The sequence below is a fragment of the Heteronotia binoei genome, chromosome 8, assembly GCF_032191835.1.
Source record: "Heteronotia binoei isolate CCM8104 ecotype False Entrance Well chromosome 8, APGP_CSIRO_Hbin_v1, whole genome shotgun sequence".
Taxonomy (NCBI): Eukaryota; Metazoa; Chordata; class Lepidosauria; order Squamata; family Gekkonidae; genus Heteronotia; species Heteronotia binoei.
In genome coordinates this window covers 84,994,703-85,014,488 of record NC_083230.1, presented here as the reverse complement: position 1 = coordinate 85,014,488, position 19,786 = coordinate 84,994,703, and the positions used below count along the sequence as shown (strand labels likewise).

General features: G+C 45.3%; 1 protein-coding gene across 1 annotated transcript in view; it reads right to left on the bottom strand.

The window, feature by feature from the left end:
* Positions 1-12,449, bottom strand: part of ELFN2 (extracellular leucine rich repeat and fibronectin type III domain containing 2) — a 182,724-nt gene extending 170,275 nt beyond the window's left edge. The window contains exon 1 of the mRNA XM_060245499.1: positions 12,389-12,449. The gene's annotated coding sequence lies outside the window, so the exon portion shown is untranslated. The remainder of the gene's footprint in view (positions 1-12,388) is intronic.
* Between the last annotated feature and the right edge of the window lie 7,337 nt (positions 12,450-19,786).

Here is a 19,786-nt window from a genome sequence, read left to right as displayed (position 1 = left end):
ATGGACCTTTGCTCCATATATTTATCCAATCCTCTTGAAACTGGCTATGCTTGTAACCGTCACCACCTCCTGGCAGTGAATTCCATGTGTTAATCGTCCTTTGGGTGAAGATGTATTTCTTTTTATCAGTTCTAACAGACAGGCCCCCATTTGCCCCCCCCCATCACCCTGCCCACATATCTTCCCACTCCACCTGTGTGCCCCCCCCCCACTTTCTCCCACACATAACCCCTTCACCCATGTTCAGTTGCCTGAACCCTCTTTACCCAACTGCACTGGTGCAAGCAGCTGGAGTCCAGCTACCATGATCTCCCCTCCCCCGACAGCAGCATCACCTCTGCGCATCCCATAGCTTTCCCCATGACAATGAGCAGCTGTGAGCAAGGGTGGCAGAGCATTTCAAGCAAATTGATGGGGAGGGGCATGCAGATAGGTGACAGGGCAGGTACATGGGTGAGCCTCCACATGGAATTCACTGCCACAGGAGGTGGTGACAGCTACAAGCAAAGACAGCTTCAAGACAGGACTGAATAAACATATGGAGCAAAGGTCCATCAGTGGCTATTAGCCACAGTGTATTGTTGGAACTTTCTGTCTGGGGCAGTGATGCTCTGTCTTCTTGGTGCCTGGGAGGGGCAACAGTGGGAGGGCTTCTAGTGTCCTGGCCCAACTGATGGACCTCCTGATGGCACCTGATTTTTTTGGCCACTGTGTGACACAGTGTTGGACTGGATGGGCCATTGGCCTGATCCAACATGGTTTCTCTTATGTTTTTATGAGCCCTGGGCCCTGGCAGCTGCCCCCCTCAGCATATGTTGACAACAGTGTTCGTGTGAGCTAGCTCACATTTTTTTAGCCTCCAGCTCACACATTTTTGTCTAAGCACAGGAAAAATGACCCCAGAGCAAGCCAATTTATGCAGTAGCTCACAACTTTAATGCCAGTAGAAGAAGAAGAAATTAGATTTATACCCTGCCCCTCACTACCTGAAGGAGTCTCAGAGCGGCTTACCATCTCCTTTCCAATCCCCTCCCCACAACAGACAACCTGTGAGGTAGGTGGGGCTGAGAGCTCTGAAAGAAATTGCTCTTTCCAGAACAGCCTCTGACAGAGTTATGACAGACCCAAGGTCCAACAGCTGCATTGTGGAGGAGTGGGGAATCAAACCCAGTTCTCCCAGATAAGAGTCCGCGCACTTAACCATTACACCAAACTGGCTCTCAAAGTACAGTAGCTCATGAAGTAGACTTTTTGCTCACAAGACTCCACAGCTTAGAGGGACTATTGGTTGACACCAGCCCTGACCTTGATTCTAAACTAGTGACATCCCCCCTTTTGTTTTTGCTGGCCTGAAAGCCAGTCATTCTTCCTGTTTCCTTCTTTGCAAACCAGCTAATGGCAACAGTACCTGGTTTCAAAGACAAAAGGTTCCTCATGGGAGACTGGACATGCAACTATAGCTACCTGCTTAGTCACCTTTAGCAAGTTACCCCCTGATTTCAAGGTGACTTTTATGGAAAGACCAGGTGACTTTTGTGGAAATGTAGCCTCTCCATCCCAATGGTTTGAGACAGGGAACAAAACTTAAAAGGAAAGAAAAAACAACATGGGGGGGAGAGAAGAAATTCATCACAGAAATCATGGAAAAGTTTACATCCCCTGCTTTCTTTTAAGAACGAGCATCATAAGTATGCCCAAAGAGAGCAGTTTTACAAGACTTCCAAATATCAGGCTTGTACCCAGTAAGTGCTCCATGCAAGACAGTCAAAACCAGAGGGCATCAGCTATAAAGCCAAGCTTAACAACCTTCTCTGAATCTGATGCATAAACAGCTTGATCTCATAGGTCTTAAAAGAGATTACATCCTTCCATAAGTCTGGAGTAGTGCAGCTGTTCCCGTGCCACTCCAGGAAGCATTTACACCTGCCTCCCACATGGGTAGGTCAGATCTCAAGGTAATGTATAGAGCTGCATAAACATGAAGCTTGAATCCTAACTGGGTCATCACTTACAAATAGCAGCTGTGAATCGATGAAAAGCAGTATTTTTAAAGCAAAGTTCTAAATTGGCTTGCTTATTCTCACACTGCCACTTGGAAATTATAGCACAGGCATGGTGGAAGGCAGGGAATTGGCTAAGCAACCATACAGTGTTCCCTTTCTTACAGTGCACATCACTCACAATGTCTTGCTGCATGATGAACTGCTTGCACATACTCCATGCAGGAATGGAGTGCAGCTCTGAGTACTGTATTAGCCTACAAAATACATTCTCATTTACCAAAAGCTCAGCAATCAGGGTAGATTTTTTTTCAGACTAAGTAAAGCATCAAAATAATCCACTTCTGAGCATGTACCAACAGCAGCCACCAAACCTATAGTCTGGTGAATGTTGGATCATGGATACAAAACAGCAGCACAGAACCTCAGACAAATCTTGTTTTTTAACTGCAGATAATTTCAGAACAGAGGAATCTACATGTAACAAATCCTCATATTTCCAAGCTCAATAGCTGCATTTATTTATTTTATTTAAATCATTTATATCCCACCTTTCTCCTCAGTGGAGACCCAAACCTGCTTACATCGTTCTCTTCTCCGTTTTATCTTTACAACAACCCTGGGAGATGGGTCAGGCTGAGAGAGTTAGGCTGAGAGAGCAAGCTTCCATGGCACAAGCAGGGATTCAATCCTGGGTTTCCCAGATACCAGTCCAACACTCTTAACCACTCTGAGCTTGACTAGTTACCTAATACACTGACAATGTCCAATGGGAGCACGCCATCTATATACCATGGGAATAGAGCCGTAACAGGTTAACAAAAAACACACTATGAAAAGAGACAGGGGATTTGGAGTGCCATTATAACATCCTACCCAACAGCATGGTCTTGTTTGAATGCAAGCCACTGCATTCTGCACCAGCCAAAGTGTTCAAATAGCTTTCAAATGCAGCCCCAATTTAAAAGTGTATTACAGTTTTCTTGAAAATATATTGGCATAAATGATGGGCTTCTAGGTCCTCATCAGACAGAGAGGGCCATAGCTTTCTCACCAGATAAATGGAAGGCACCCCTGACCACCACAACTACCAAATAGAGAGCAACTGCAAATCTACAACCACTGACAAGCTTGCAGGGATTAAGCATCTGAAGAAGTGAGCTCTGTTTGACACACAAAAGCTTATGCTGGGGGGGGGGGGGGGGTGTTGCTAGTCTTTAAAGTGTCGTTGGACTTGTTTTACCCAGCACAAACTGGCCAACAAACTCATCCACAAATGCAGCAAATGAATCCAAAGACTAAAACTACATGGTTGTCACTACTAACCCTACCATATATTTATTGTACAAAGAAGGTTAAATTATCTAGAGATCATGAATTGGGGGAGGATAGATTTATGGAAATTTCTACAAAAGAACTATCACCATGGTACCCCAGATCATGCTATATTTGGAATTCTATCAAGCAATAATGCCTCTGCAAAACAAGTTCTTCTATATTATAGCAAGCTCTGCCAGGGTGTCAAGCAAACCCCGAGGGCATAGGGCCACACACTGATCTATCATCAACATCTTCTTCTACTCTAGCATTATTATTACTTAAAAAAATTAGTCCAACATTATCTCAAAAGGGATATAGCTCAGTAAAGGATTTGCTCTCTACCCACTGAAGGTCCCAAGTTCAGTCCTTGGCAGCTTCAGGAAAAAACCTCTGCTGGAAAGCCACTGCCAATCAGAGCAGGTAGTACAAAGGTAGGAGAACTAAAGCTCTGGCTCATTATAAGACAGCGTACGCTCACGCATTCCCTTTCCTATGCTATCTGTGAGTCAGGATATCTGTATACACACAAATATTGCAGTGACAACCTCTGCTTTTGCGAATTCTTTATTATGGATTTCACCTATAACGAGAAACCTGAAGATAGATCAAGATGCGTAGCTGCAATGGGCTGTCTGTAGCAGTAGAAAAAAGTAACAGTCCAGTAGCACCTTAAAAGACCAACAAAATTTGTGGTAGGCTATGAGCTTTCGTGAGTCATTGCTCACTTCTTCAGATATCTGGACTCTTACTCTTTTCTAGATACCTGAGTGGCCTTCATCTTGTATCACCATGCAGAACAGCAAACACACACACAGTGAATGCATCCTTCCTTGGGAAATTAGGAAAAAGAATTATTATTCTTCATGCTGATGGTACAGTGTGGTCTACTGACAACAAATGGCTTCTGGCTTGTTGACTCTAACAGAACTAAGGTATTCATAACAGGTTTGCAGAATTGCCATCTCCAGTATATTAGTTTTGATTTTTTTTTAACGCAACAGACAATAAGCAAACAAAATAATTAAAATATCAAACAAAATAATTCCTTCTGCCAATGGAGCCCAGCCCAGTCATAGAATACTTTCTCAAAAAATTCTCTGGAAAGCTGGTTGAAACAAACCCCCTAAAATGGCTCCTGAGACTCAATAAACGGATGTGCAGTGTTCTCCCAGGAGTCTACAAATGTTGCTTGGGTTCGTTACCCAATCACTGTTTCTAGAAGAGAGTAAGAGTTCACTTTCTTGTTTCCCAAAGGCAGCTTTTTTTGCACCAGAGGAGTTAGCCATGTTAGTTTGTTGCTGCAAAACACTAGAGTCTGCAGCACCTCAAGACCAACAAATTTTGTTGTAGCATATGCTTTTGAGAAACACAGCTCCCTTTGTCAGATGCATCTGATGAAGAGAGCTGTGTTTCTTGAAAACTTATGCTACAACAAAATTTGTTGTCTTGGAAGTGCAACTGGACTCTACTTTTTTTGTACCTGCTACCTTGCAATTTAGAGAGAGGAGCAGTGGGCAGGATAATGTCTGTGTTTATAGGAAACCCTCCTGTCCAACCCATATTGATGCTCTCTCACACCAGATGCAGCCTGATGCTATTTTGAAAAACCAGGTTCTCCTGTTTGTAGTTCTATAGTGCTGTAGTCCACAAACACTTATGCTTGTGGACAAAGGGTGGCGACTGGACGAGAACTGTACCGGAGGCACCCGCTTAACTGCGGGGTGCCACAGGGGGCGGTTCTCTCCCCGATGTTGTTCAACATCTACATGTGCCTCCTTGCCCAGATTGCCCGGAGGTATGGGTTGGGTTGTCACCAATATGCTGATGACACCCAGCTCTATCTATTGATGGACAGCCAGCCTGACTGTGTCCCAGAAAATCTAGATCTGGCGCTGCAGGCTGTGGCACGGTGGCTCAGGCTGAGTAGGTTGAAGTTGAATCCAGCGAAGACAGAGGTCCTTTGCCTGAGTCGGAGCTGTCTGGGAAGGGAAATTTCCCTACCAGCATTTGAAGGTGAGCCACTAAAAGTGGCGCACAAGGTCAAGAGCTTGGGGGTACTACTGGAGCCTGCCCTGACAATGGAGGCCCAGATAGCAGCCACTGCAAAATCTGCTTTCTTTCATCTTAGGCGGGTGAGGCAGTTGGTTCCCTTCCTGGACCGCGACGACCTGGCAACAGTGATCCATGCAACAGTCACCTTGAGGTTGGACTACTGTAATGCCCTTTACATGGGGCTGCCCCTGTGCTGAACCCGGAAACTACAGTTAGTGCAGAACACGGTGGCCAGGCTGTTATTGGGGCTCCCTAAGTGGGAGCACATACAGCCAGGGCTGTGGGAACTGCACTGGCTGCCAATAGTGCACTGGATTCGTTACAAGGTGCTGGTTATTACCTATAAAGCCCTATATGGTCGAGGACCTGTCTACCCTAGGGACCGTCTTTCCCCATACGTTCCCCAGAGGGTACTTCGATCTGTCTCCCAAAACCTACTGGTAATCTCCGGGCCGAAGAAGGCCAAACTGAAAGTCACCAGGGAAAGGGCCTTTTTGATAACCGCCTCCCACTGGTTGAACAAGCTGCCAGAAGTGCGGGCCTTGAGGAATCTTGGCCAGCTCCGCAGGGCCTGCAAAATCATCCTCTTCAAGCTGGCCTTTAACTAACATGGTGCCTACGGTGCAGATAGAATGCCGTCACACTGGAAAAATGGAATATTTAGATCTTAGCACCAAATGACATGAAATGCTGATTTTAATTACTGAATGTATAATTTTATTGAATGTATTATTTTATAGCTTGTATATTTTACTACTGTGGAGTTTTATGTTGTGAGCCGCCCTGAGCCTGCTTCGGCAGGGAGGGCGAAATATAAATCAAATCAAATCACATAAAAATTAATAAAATAAATGCTAGGGGGGAAAACCACTTGCTAGTATTTAAGATGCCAGAAGTCTCCTGTTTTGGGGATTTTCAGCATAGTCTACAATTCACTTTTCCTCCTAGCCAGAATCAAATTTCTGTTCACCATTGGAGACCTATCAATCATATTCCAAAGATTTGGGGCCACCACCAAGAACCACCTACTGCATTCTTCACTTGTTTTTATTTCTTTTTCTGATAGGACCTTGAGCAAGGCTTACCCTGAATATTGTAAAAAGGCAGGCAGTTCGGATTAACCATGACACTGTTTTCATCTTGGCTGGAAGTACAGGCTGTCGGATCCATTATTTGGTAAAATAAAAAACAGGAACCCAGTAGCACCCTGGAGACTAACAGAATTTATTCTAGCATATATGTTATGAGTTAGAACTCACTTCATCAAATGCATAAAGTAAACTCTTACTCATGAAAACTTACACTAGAATAAATTCTTAAGTCTCTAAGGTTCCACTCACTTCCAGTTTTATCCATTGTTATTTTGCTGCTACAAATGAACACAACTACTATCTTAGAGCCCCATAGTACAGAGTGGTAAGCTGCAGTACTGCAGTTCAAGCTCTGCTCAGGACCTGAGTTCAACCCCGGTGGAAGCTGGGTTCAGGTAGCTGGCTCACGGTTGACTCAGCCTTTCATTCTCCCGAGGTCGGTAAAATGAGTACCCAGCTTGTTGGGGGGGAAAGTGTCAATGACTGGGGAAGGCAACGGCAAACCACCCTGTAAAAAAAGTCTGCCATGAAAACTTCATGATGCGATGTCACCCCAGAGTCAGAAATGACTTGTGCTTGCACAGGGGACTACCTTTGCCTTTTTACCCATCTGGAATTACCATTACCATTATTTTGTATATTCCTGACAATCAAATCCTGGACTTCCCACACAACCCTTGTAAACCTCAAACACCACCCTCAATACCAGCATCTCATTCTTGACATCTTAAGAAACAGTATCAATGATCTCAGGGGGAACCTCCTTGCCAGCTGAATTCACCTTGCGGGAAAATCAGGAACTGTTCCATGATCTTTAGTTATTTATTGCTTGTATAGGATTTTTATTCTGAAAACCAATTCATAAGCTTATTTGTATTCACAATGGCCATGTGAGGTATACTAGCATTCCTGTTGTGCAGATGGAGAAATACAATAGAGTAACTGTAACTTATCACCCCAGAGTCAAAAACGACTGGTGCTTGCACAGGGGACTACCTTTACCTTTTTTAACTTATCTTGGACCTATGCTGTATAGGGGATTTGAACTCTGGCTTCCCAGGTCCAGATACAACCCCAGCTCTCTGCCAGTAGAAGCACACCAAATCCTGTGTAAACCCTCTTATTTCTCTGAAAGTGACTACCTTCAACATTTATGCCTCACCACACCAATATCCAGTCTACTACTATGGTCCCACTGGTAAAGCTCCAAACCAAGAAAGCCAAGGAAACAGCATTTGTCCATGATGCCAGTTTGTAATAAAACAGATACCACTGCTGGACACATGTCAATTTCTACCATTCTCGGATCGCTCACACTTTAAAGAACTGAATAGTTTCTCTCTGCTGAGTGTTAACCAGAAAACAGTGATTTTTCCCACTGTTTCTTAGGAACTTATTAGGGGCACTTCACTGAGAAGACTGGTGACAGTACACAACCTTACCTCAAAAATGTTGGGTGGGACATTGCCACTCTGGTCAGCTGAGTGTAGAGCCTCACTTCAGCTCAAGTTGACCTCCTCTGGTGGAAGAACCTCTTCCACCAGAGGAAGTCACCTTGCAATAGAAAAAAGGTTCATGCTTGGCTGAGTGCAGTGCTAGGATCCAACCATTTCATGATTTTCTGGATGAGAATGTTATGTGTATTCTAGTTAGATTGCTCTCTCCATTCACATGGAACAATGGTGAGGAAAAACTATCAACTGGCCCGACCAATGTCCTGCATGAACCAAGTGTGCACCCTATAGAGTTGCCAGATACAACTCAAGAAATATCTGGGGACTTTGGGGGTGGAGCCAGTCAGGAGAGTTTGGGGGTGGAGGCAGGAGCAAGATTATGACAAGCATGACTGAACTCTAAAGTGAATTCTGGCCATCACATTTAAGGGGACTGCATGCCGGTCAAATGCCTTACCTCCATTTAGAAATAATGGATAGGGGCGCCTTTTTGGAGGGCTCACAGAATTAGATCCACCTGTATACTTTTTTTGAAACTGGGGGAGGCATTGAGGAGAGGCATCAGATGCTATGCTGAAAATTTGGTGCCTCAAAAAACAGTCTCCTCAGAGCCCCAGATACCCACAAATTGATTCTTCATTATACCCTACGGGAACCAGTCTCCATAGAGTATAATGCCCAGCAGATATTCGCACACAAACACACACGCTTTCTGATAACCCTGAAGCAGGGAGAGGGCTTCCAAACCAGGGGATCCCCTGCCCCCAACCCCAGGAGATTCCCCCAAATGCTCAGCCACACACCATGGCAGGCAAGTTGATGTAGAAAAAGTTCCTTGAGATAAAAAAGCTTAAAAGCCAGCAGCACACACACACACAAAAATCCATGCAGGACAGTCAAGACCAAACCCTAAAGAAGAAGCAGAGGGATGTAACTAACATTTTAGGCTTGGATCTAAAAAATATTTAAATCCCTGCTCTTCCATGAAGCTTACTGGGAAAGCTTAAACCAAGTCTACCTCATAGGGCTGGTTGCGCAGATAAAATGCTGCCCTTTGCCCTCAGAAGTCGGCAACGTAATGCTGCCACAAACTGCCTTGAATGCCACGTACTCAAATGCAAGAGTAGGTTTGTTTTCAGGTATGGGATTAAACAAAGGAGGGGTTTGTCTTACATTCACCTACAAATTACAATTATGTCCAGTACAAAAAGTTGTGTGCATAATGTCTTTAAGGGGTGATCTTACATTCAGGGTCATTGTACTTTCTAGTAAATAAGATACTAACCCTAACAGAGGTACGTATCTACTTCTACTGGCTCAGTGGAACCATGATGGAAAAGCCTTGTTAAAGCAAGATTCTGAACTTTCTGCCCTGTTGTTGGTCAGCTCCTCAGCATCCTCACGTGTACCTTTGTTGACTCTCCCAAAAAAAGTCACTCATGTTACAAAGTGGGATGATTACTCTGACAGGACAAATGGCATCACACTTTCCCCATTCAGCTGCTGCCTTTATGCTCTTTGCTGTCTACAAGCTGAAGTTCTTTTCCAAAGAATGACTGCCATTGTCTTTCTTTTCAAGAGGAGTGGTTTCTTATGGAGCTACACTGTAGTTGCACTGAGGGTCTCCCATGGTTAATCTCTCTCTGATGTAGTTCCAACAAACTACTAAAGCTCCTGAAAGGTCTAGCTGTGTGTCACCTTCAGATCTTCCATGGTAGCAGTGGCGCAGCTATTAAATGCTTTCCATTAACAGTTGCTACAGGCAGGCTTTGCCTGTTGCTATTATTATTTATTCACCTGTATTATTAGTGTTCCTTCTGTCACTCAATCTCACATCAATATTAAGAGAAAGGCCATGATTGTTCCCATTTTACAGCAGGTGATCACAAGCTGAGAGAACTTGATAAATGCAGAAACTCCTAGCAAAGCCATGGCCCAAGCAATTCTTGAACTCAGGTTTCCTAGAACCTCCAACCAACAATGACTCCTATAGACCACAACTCTGATTACTAAATGCATTATTATGCAATTGGTTCTGGTGCACTTATTAATTTTCCTCTATAGCTACTTTCACTGTGGGTGCAATCCTAGATATCCTTATGTGAAAAAAATCAACAGGGCTTACTTCCTAACATGTTTAGAATGGAGTACAGCGCAACAATTAATACAAGTAAAGGAATTAAATCTCCATAACCTTATAAACATCAGCTTTCACAAAAGTATGCCCATAATCCCAGATGAATTTTGAGAATACCACTAAATAGATATTTATTTTCCAGACATACACACATGAATGCTAATAACTACACTTTGATGAATTTTACTGTCATCAATATCTCTCTCAGTTTTCAGACATTCACAGACATGCCAGAAATCACATAGGAATGTTGACATGGACCACATTTCAAACATCCACTGTCACAAACCAACTCATTTTTGCAGTGCAGTATCAAAATAGTATCATATTAGTTTCTTGTAAGCACGTTAACAGAGAACTGCATTCAGCCAAACATTGACTGAACAGTAGTTAGAAGAACAGACTACACAGTTCCGGAAAATTTCTTCCCAAATACCTGTACATCAACAGGACACTGTAACAGAGCCTGTTGTACAGAACCTTGGCTTTCCGTTCTTGAAGAGTTCCCATGTTACTGCATATGCTTCCCTTAAAGCAAACCAAGACCAGAGAGAAAACTGCAATCAGCTCTCTCTTCCTTCCCCTAATCCCCATTGTTATTTCCATTGCAACCTTTTTATTTCCTGCGGCTTCATCACCTGGTCTTCCTGCTATGTGAACTGCAAAGTGGAGCACAGAAAGATGGGAGGGGGCCTCTGTTTAAATAATGCATGATCCATGCAAATGAAGCTTTACTTGAGAATGCTGTCAAGCTGCACATTTTTTGCACCCACCAGATGGGGTCGGTCATTGGAGACCTCTCCAGAGAATGCCAAAATATGGTGCTGTAGGGGGGAGCATAATGCACCCAGGCAAACAGGGCATCCCAACTCCCACAAAACTGCCCATTGCTACCTCCTACCACCTTCTGGTGCATATTTGTTTGGCTGGCGTTCCCCATTGCAGATGGGCTTACCAGCTTTCAAGCACAACATACCCAGTCCAACAAGAGTAGACAGTACATTCACACACACTCTACAGCCTGCATTCCTGTATCTCTGCTCCTACCTTCTCTCGAATCAAACCCTACCTGCCTAATCAGATGGAAAGGCTGCTATTTCCACATCAAAAGCTGAAAAGAAGGTTAAATATGGAGATATTTCCTAGAGTGTGTACCTATGCACACACAGATGATATCATTCATAGGTGCTGAGATATCTAGCATGTATGTTCCATCATCAAAGGAACATATAAATGGCTATATCTGAACTTGCACATACAAGCACACATGTAAAGTACAAATAGAGAAGTGCATGTACAGCCACTCTGAGTATTGAGATTTCCACTGCTCTTCGGCAAAGCCAAGGATCTGTGACACCAGCTGACAGCAGACACTTTGCTCTGTACACCAAGGTGAGGGCGTGATGCAATTGTTCTCCCTCTCATCTTGATCCAAATCTTTCAGGCTCTCCTCTAGGAGATCTGTGCCTCAAAGCAGGATGCCGCTTATGTACCAAATATGCAAGCCCACCTGTTCCCACAGAGCAATATAACACAACACATGCACAGAGGACCTGCTTGCAACTTGCACATGCATGCAAGACTCCTCTGGAAAGCCCAGGTAAGATTTCCTGGGCATAAATCACCGAATCTTACTTGATATACACAGATGTATCCATTTTAATCTCACAGACACATGCACACTCACACACAGAGAATCCCAGACCCTTCCAAAACAAGTAGCTCTCTACATGCCACCAAAACATAAATCCCACACACATCAACACCAGTCTCTGCAAAGAGCCCCTGCCAAAGTTTACTATGACACAGGAACAGAGGAAGAATGCAGGGACAGGATTCTCCTCCTGTTGCCACCTGGTTGTAAATGAAAAATCGAAACCCACCCCTCCCTCTTGCTGCTAATGCTCTTGCGGACCGGAATAAGAAATCCAGCTGAACACAGCTGCACACAGCAGGCTCAAGATTTATTCAGAACTGGGTGGGGAGGGGACAAGCTTCCACACATCCAAGGCAAATCCTCCCTCCTTCACGTGTGCTTCCTCTCTTTCCCTCTTCCATCACCTGGGTCTCCCCTCCCAACATCGATTCAGCCCCATACACCCCACAATTCCCTTCTGTAGCTTAAGCACTAAACATCACCGAAGAAGGGGGCGAAGGGCGGCGGGGGGGGGGGGTGATCGGCAGTAAAGAAAGAGAAGCTGCTCTCCTCTCCGCGCCCCCCCTCCAAAAAACCTGGCTGCTGTACAAAAAAAAAAAAAGCAGCACAAAGAGAAAGATGAGCCATGCCAGTAATCCTAAGAATCCTTGAAGGCTGTTCCGCAAGGAGGCACCTACCTGCTTCTTTGGAAGCGATCCTCCAAGTTCGAGTTTTGCATCCCGGCAGAGATCTAGTAGCTAAGGAGGAGGAGGAAGAGGAGGCGGCGGCGGCGGCAGCAGCAGCAGCAGCGGAGGAGGAGTAGGAGGAGGACTACTCTTCATTCAAATTCCTAGCGATTGCTGATGGGAGGGCTGGAAGGGAGAGAAGGAGGGAGAGGGGGTGGCGTGTGTGTTTGTGTGTGAGCGCGCGTGCCTTCCCTACTCTCCCCCCCCCCGCCCCCGAAATGGTTTCCGTCTTCAGTCCCCAGCAGCAGTATCAGTGTGTGATTATTCTTCCACCACCGGTGCAGGAAATCGCACATACACACACACACACACCCGCCCGGAGACAAGCCGAGCCGGGCGATGACAGGGAGCTTGGGCTGAGAGAGAGAGAGAGCGCAGCAGCAGGCGGAGGAAGCAGCCTTTGCCGCCGACGCTACTGCAGCCGCATCTCTGGGGAGGGAAAAGGACAGGCGGCGGCGAGGAGCTTGCCTGCCTTTCCAACGCCCGGGGCTGAATTTCGGCCGGGCTGGCTTTGGGGCCGTGGCGGAGCTCGAGCGGCTGAGGTAGGGCCGGACGAGCCGCTGCCGCCCCGAGCCTGCGGGCCCCCCTCGCTTCAGCTGGGCGCCTGGGCCCCGCAGCTCCCGAGCCGCCAGCAGCAGCCCCTCCGAGTCGGGCACCCGCGCTAGCCCGCGGCGCCTGGAAAACGACCCACGCCCCTCACCGTGCACGCACATGTGACCGGCACACGCGCCAGTCCCAGCTGCTAAGGCACTGCCTTCCCCCCCCACACACACACATGCAACAGCTGGTTGTTGCAGCACATCAGCAAGGACAGGTAGCCCGAGATCAACGGCAGAAACTACACCGGGTAGCAACAGGGCCCTTCCCAATATGTATGCCCTAGATACACACTTGCAAGCAATTGCTGCCTGTAAGAAACAATACTGGGAAGCTACAGCCGCTACTCCTCTTGGCCCTGGCGCGTTCAAAAAAACAGCTGGAAAATACATGTAGGAGAGAGATGGCTATTTCCCAGTTCTAATTGCAATGGAGAACATCCTTCATGTATATGCGCCTGTCATACAAACTCCACACACCAGCTGCTAGGAAAGACTTGTCTCATGCACACATGCAACAGCTGGTTGTTGCCATGAGCAGGCAATGAGCAGTAGTCTAGGAGCTCAATGGTGGCAGCAGGAGCACCGTCCACATCCTTCTTTGTGTTTGCAGCTGCTAAAGCAGCATCCTTCACACAGACATAAGAGGCAACAGCTACTGGACAGAGACCCTCACCTACATTTGAAGCAGTTGGTTTCATGTGCATCCAAAGTGCACACAGGTAAGCAACAACTGCTTGGAAACATTTTATATAACGGTTGACAGCAAGTTGCCCTCCTATATTTATTTATTTTTTAAAAGAAAACGGCACTCAGGAAACTAACCACAACTCAGATGCACAGATGGATATTCACAAGAGCTGCTAGCAAGCATCCACCCCATTCAAATAGCCAAAGGCTGCTTTGGGGAGATGTACCCCTTAAATATCATGCAAAAGCTCTGCTCACTCATGCACACATTTGTTTTTAAGAAAGACCCAACACATGTTCATTTTCTAGAGCGGGGTTTCCCAAACTTTCTTTCCCCGTGGCCCAGTTATTTTTACACTTCTCTTTCGTGGCCCACTAAAATGTGGGGGTGGAGCCAGGAGACTTTGGGAGTGGAGACAGGAGACAGGAATTATGTCACTTCCTGTGGTGTCAAGGACCAAATGATGTCACTTCTTGGGCACACTGAACCAAAACTCCACCTTTTCCTGTGATGTCACTTCCAGAGCACTCCCCCAAACCTGCCTCTTCTTCGGAAGTAAATTCATTTTCAGAAAATTCTCTCTGAAATTCATGCTGAGCCAAAATGGGGGTGGAAAGTGGGCATTCCTCTCTTTTCAACCCCATATCTGCATGCACCTAATGCCCATGTTCAATTGCCTGCACCACCTACACATCCCTTCCTCAACAGCACTGGCCAGTGTATGCAGTTGGGAGTGCTGTTGCCATTGCCATCAGGAATGCCAGCACTGTGTACCACCCACACTGGGCCCTGCTCTACCTCAAAATATGCTGACACATTTAGTAGGCCCTTCCTTCAGCTGCTACTACTGGAACCCTGTCTCAAGCTGCAACCAAGCTTGCTTGGTTTCAAGAAAATCTTTCGACAGCTATTTTTCATACTTTTCTTTGGTTGAAACACTGGGAAATTGCTGTGAAAGGTAGCAATTAATGAATTAATTTCAAGTTATATGAAGTTCATACAAGCTTTTCTGCAGTTATCCCAAAAAGGATATTTATGAAGGGCTTGCAGGTTTTTACTGGCTGTGTTTCCCATGCCTTTAAAAGCAACCTGTTGTGCAGATACTTAGCCAGTGAACTACTTTCATCCTTTTTAATATCTACAGGAGAAGTTTAATTTTGGTGTCAGACAGCTGTTAAAAGCAGGACCAGTAAAATGGTGCCAAGTTCATAATACCATGTCTTCCAGTGCTGTTGAGAAATACCGCAGTAATCTCCAATAATCTCTTTCTGCCCCACACCTCTTACTCTCACTCACTCACACAGAAATCTCATAGAAGGCCACCTGGCTACAACTGAGGGTGCCAACTTTTCATTGGCAGAGCTATGTCTGCAACAACAGTATGATGAACAGAAAAGTTTCATCCAGTAAAAATGGAAGGAAAAAAAGGGAAAGAATGAAATGGAAGGAAAGGAAAGGAAAAGAAAGACATGGAAAGAAAGAACATAAACATAAGAGGAGCCATGTTGGATCAGGCCAGTGAACTATCCAGTCCAAAATTCCCTCATACAATGCCCCAAAAGCATCAGAATGTCCACCAGTGGGGCCAGGGCACTAGAAGCCCTCCTACTGTTGCTTCCCCCCTCCCAGCACCAAGAATACAGACAGAGCATCACTTGCAGGGAAAGAAAGAAAGAAGGGGGGGGGGGCAGAAAAAAAAAGCCTTCCTCACCATCAGATGACCCCAGCCAGCAAAAATTCTGCCCAAGGGTCATTTGGCAAAAAAAAAATAGCTACTAGAATGCCCATTCCCTGCCCCTTCCGGCTGAAAAAAACACACACACTCTTCTTTGTCGCCCAGACCTCCTGGGGAAATCTCCCCAAAAGAACATACTGCAAGGCACATGAAAGCTCATACCTTGAAGAACACTTAATGGGTCTAAAGTGCCAGTGGATGTCAGCTTTTCTCTCAAACACTGGGAGCAGGGGAGAAGGAAGGAGAGGCAGCCCAGCTCCTCTCCGTACAACAAAGAGACGGGGCGGGGCTAGCTTTGGCTTTTCTTGTGACCCAGTAGTGAGGCTTCCGTGGCCTGGTACCGGGTCATGACCTTGCGAATGGGAAACACTGTTATAGAGGAAACCAGAAACCAGTACCTGGATATATGTGGGGTTTCAATCATACATTCAACTGTACTTGTGATTAATGTAACATGAGAATTACCACATATATAAAGAAAAATAAAGTGTACACTATACATGGATTGTACACACATTCACATAACTGGTGAAAAAGGCTTATATCTACCAACAACCAACAACTAGAGGATTATCCATGTTTCTCATATTCATACAAGCACATATGTATGCAAGCAAAAGGTGTTAGGAAATATTCTTCCTCTACTTATTTAGATATTAGTGTATCTTTTCTGCTTTTCTCCTGAATGGGGACCCAAAGCCACTTATGACATCATTATCTTCTCTACTTTATACTTACACAACAATTCCCCTGTAAGATAGGTTAAACCAGGGGTGGCCAAACTGTGGCTTGGGAGCCACATGTGGCTCTTTCACACACATTGTGCGGCTCTCAAAGCCCCACTGCCCGTCAGCCAGCTTGGAAAAGGCATTTGTCTTTTTAAATCACTTCAAGCAAGTCAGCGGCTTGGTGAATGCATCTAAAATTAAAGTTGCTTTCTTGCCACCTCTCCCTCCCCATCTATTTGATTCTTTTCCTTCCTGTCTTGCAGCTCTCAAACAAATCTGACTTTTATTCTATGTGGATCCTATGTTAAGCAAGCTTGGCCACCCCGGGTTAAACCGAGAGACAGTGATTGGCTCAAGATTACCTAGTGAAATTTAATGGTAAAGTGGAAATCTGAACTTGGGTCTCTTGGATTTTAGTCCAACCCACTACACCAGACTAGCTGTCATATTTGCAACAGTGCACAAGTATTCTCACCTCCAGGGTCATTTCATAGAAAAAGAGGTGCCAGAGTTTATTAGCACAACTCATTTCCATATGCCACACACCCCTGACATCACTGGAAGATATGCTAAATTATATCAGCTCAGCATCTACCTTAAAATGCTTATAGAATTATAATTGTCATAATAAAACCTTACTCCCATCATACTTTTTAAATTTCTTTCTCCTATTTGGCCACAGTGGTGTAATGAAGATTTCCATCTGTCTGCTTTATGTTTTGGTTATTTTCCATTTTTTTGTGTGTGGGGAAAAATATTAGAAAGTTGTCAAATCTTAGAGTTCAGCAAATTCTCACAGGGGGTTTGAACAATGGAGCCCAGAAGCAAGGGTTTTGTTTTTGTTTTATTTATTTATTTTTTGCAGGGGGGGTATTAAGAAAGAGCCCAATAAAATTTAGATGTTCCAGAGCTTTGCTCTTGCCCAAAATGAGGCCTGCTCACCTCTCACATATACAATGACAGCTGGAGAAGTGCACACATTCCTACTGATGGTGAAATACACACAATGAGATGCACGTGTTGGCTGTTATCTAGGAAGCATTCTGCACGTGATCCAGGTACCCTCCAACTTCATGCACATACAAGCTGCTGCTGGAAAACTAGCTTTATCTATGTACATAATCTAAAGTACGCATGCAAACAGTTGCTAGGAAACAGCCCTGGTGCACACATAAGCCAGAACTGGTTGCAACACCTTTGCATTGGCAGGTAGCCTTTGCCCCCAAACACTCAGCAGGAACCGAAACTCTGTGAGGCTGATTCACAGATATTTCTATATTTATCAAGTAGCTGCCAGGAAACATCAATTACATACATCCAAAACTGTTGGGGAGATACTTCAAACACACCAGATGTTGGAAAACTATCCTCCCCCCACCCACACATATCTACACACACACAAACATATGGATAGCTTTCCTGCCATGGAAGTAGGGTCAGGAGTAGGGTCAGGAAGTAGGGTCAGGAAGTCAGGAAGTAGGGTCAGGAAGTAGGGTCAGGAGCAGGGGGAGAGGGGGGGTATTGGTAGTTGGTGATTCGATCATTAGGCAAGTAGACAGCCGGGTGGCGAAACCGCGTACTGACCGTATGGTGACTTGCCTGCCTGGTGCGAAGGTAGCGGACATTACGCGTGTAGTAGATAGACTGATAGACAGTGCTGGGGAGGAGCCTGTGGTCGTGGTGCATGTTGGCACCAACGATGTGGGGAAATGCAGTCGTGAGGTCCTGGAGGAAAAATTTAGGCTGCTAGGCAGGAGACTTAAGGCCAGGACCTCCAAGGTAGCCTTCTCAGAAGTGCTACCTGTTCCACGTGCAGGGCAGGAGAGACAGGCACAAATTAGAAGTCTCAATGTGTGGATGAGACGATGGTGTAAGGAGGAAGGGTTTAAGTTTGTTAGGCACTGGGATGCTTTCTGGAACAAGCGGGAGCTGTACAAAAGAGACGGTCTCCACTTGTCCCCGGATGGAACCAGGCTGCTGGCGCTTAAAATCAAAAAGGTGGCAGAGCAGTTTTTAAACTAAATCTTGGGGGAAAGCCGACAGGAGATGAAATGTCTCTGGTTCGGGAGGACTCGTCTCAAAGAGATGAAGGGTTAGCTGCTATTTTTCTACCGGGTAACGGACCAGAGTTGTCCACTGTGAAGGTGACAAACAATATGGACTGTCTGCCAGTGTCTCGAGGCGGCAGGAGGAAGGTGGCGGGCCTAGCTCGCCTGGGAAATTATAGATGTTTGTATGCAAATGCTAGAAGTGTTCAAAGTAAAATTGGTGAATTGGAATGTTTAGTGTTGGGAGAAAACATAGACATTGTGGGAATTTCAGAAACTTGGTGGAATGAGGAGAATCAGTGGGACACGGTGATTCCTGGATATAAGCTATATCGGAAGGATAGGGAGGGAAGGGTTGGAGGTGGGGTGGCTCTGTATGTCAGAGAGGATATACGGTCCAGTAAGGCTGAGATCAGAGAATTAGATTCACTTTTAGAAATGCTTTGGGTTGAAATAGAGGGCCCAAAAGGAAATTTAACTATGGGAGTTTGTTATCGCCCACCAAATCAAAAGAGAGAGGACAATTATAATATGATGGAAGGCTTAAAGATAGCGGCTAAACGTAAAAACTGTGTCATAATAGGTGATTTTAACTACCCGCAGATTGATTGGGTCAATATGTGTTCTGGTCGAGAGAAAGAGATTGAGTTTCTTGATGCTCTCAATGACTGTGCTATGGAGCAGATGGTCTCAGAACCTACCAGGGGTGGGGCGATCCTGGATTTGGTCCTAAGTAATGCCCAAGACTTGGTGAGAGATGTAAAAGTGATTGCGCCGCTTGGGAGCAGTGACCATAATGTTATTGATTTCACCGTTTGTATAAATAGGGAGTTGTCCAAAAAGACCACCACAACCACGTTTAACTTTAAAAGGGGTAAATACACTGAGATGAGGAGGCATGTGAGGAAGAAACTGAAAGGAAAGGTACATACGGTCAAAACCCTTGGGGAAGCTTGGACGCTATTTAAAACTATAATCCTAGAAGCTCAGATAAAATACATACCACAAGTTAGGAAAGGCACAAACAGGCATAAGAAAAGGCCTGCGTGGTTAACAAACAAAGTAATGGAAGCTGTAAAAGGTAAGAAGGACTCCTTTAAGCGGTGGAAAACCAGTCCAAGTGAGATTAGTAAAAGGGAACACAGGCTGTGGCAAATCAAATGCAAGACTGTGATCAGGCAGGCAAAAAGGGACTATGAGGAGCATATTGCAAAAAACATAAAGACCAACAATAAAACTTTCTTCAAATATATTAGAAGTAGGAAACCAGCCAGGGAGGCAGTGGGGCCCTTGGATGGCCATGGGGTAAAAGGATTACTGAAGGAGGATAGGGAAATGGCTGAAAAGCTAAATGAATTTTTTGCCTCCGTCTTCACTGTAGAAGACGAGAACTTTTTGCCCGCCCCAGAACCACTAATTTTGGAAGGGGTGTTGAAAGACCTGAGTCAGATTGAGGTGACAAATGAGGAGGTCCTACAACTGATAGACAAATTAAAAACTAATAAGTCACCGGGTCCGGATGGCATACATCCGAGAGTTCTGAAGGAACTCA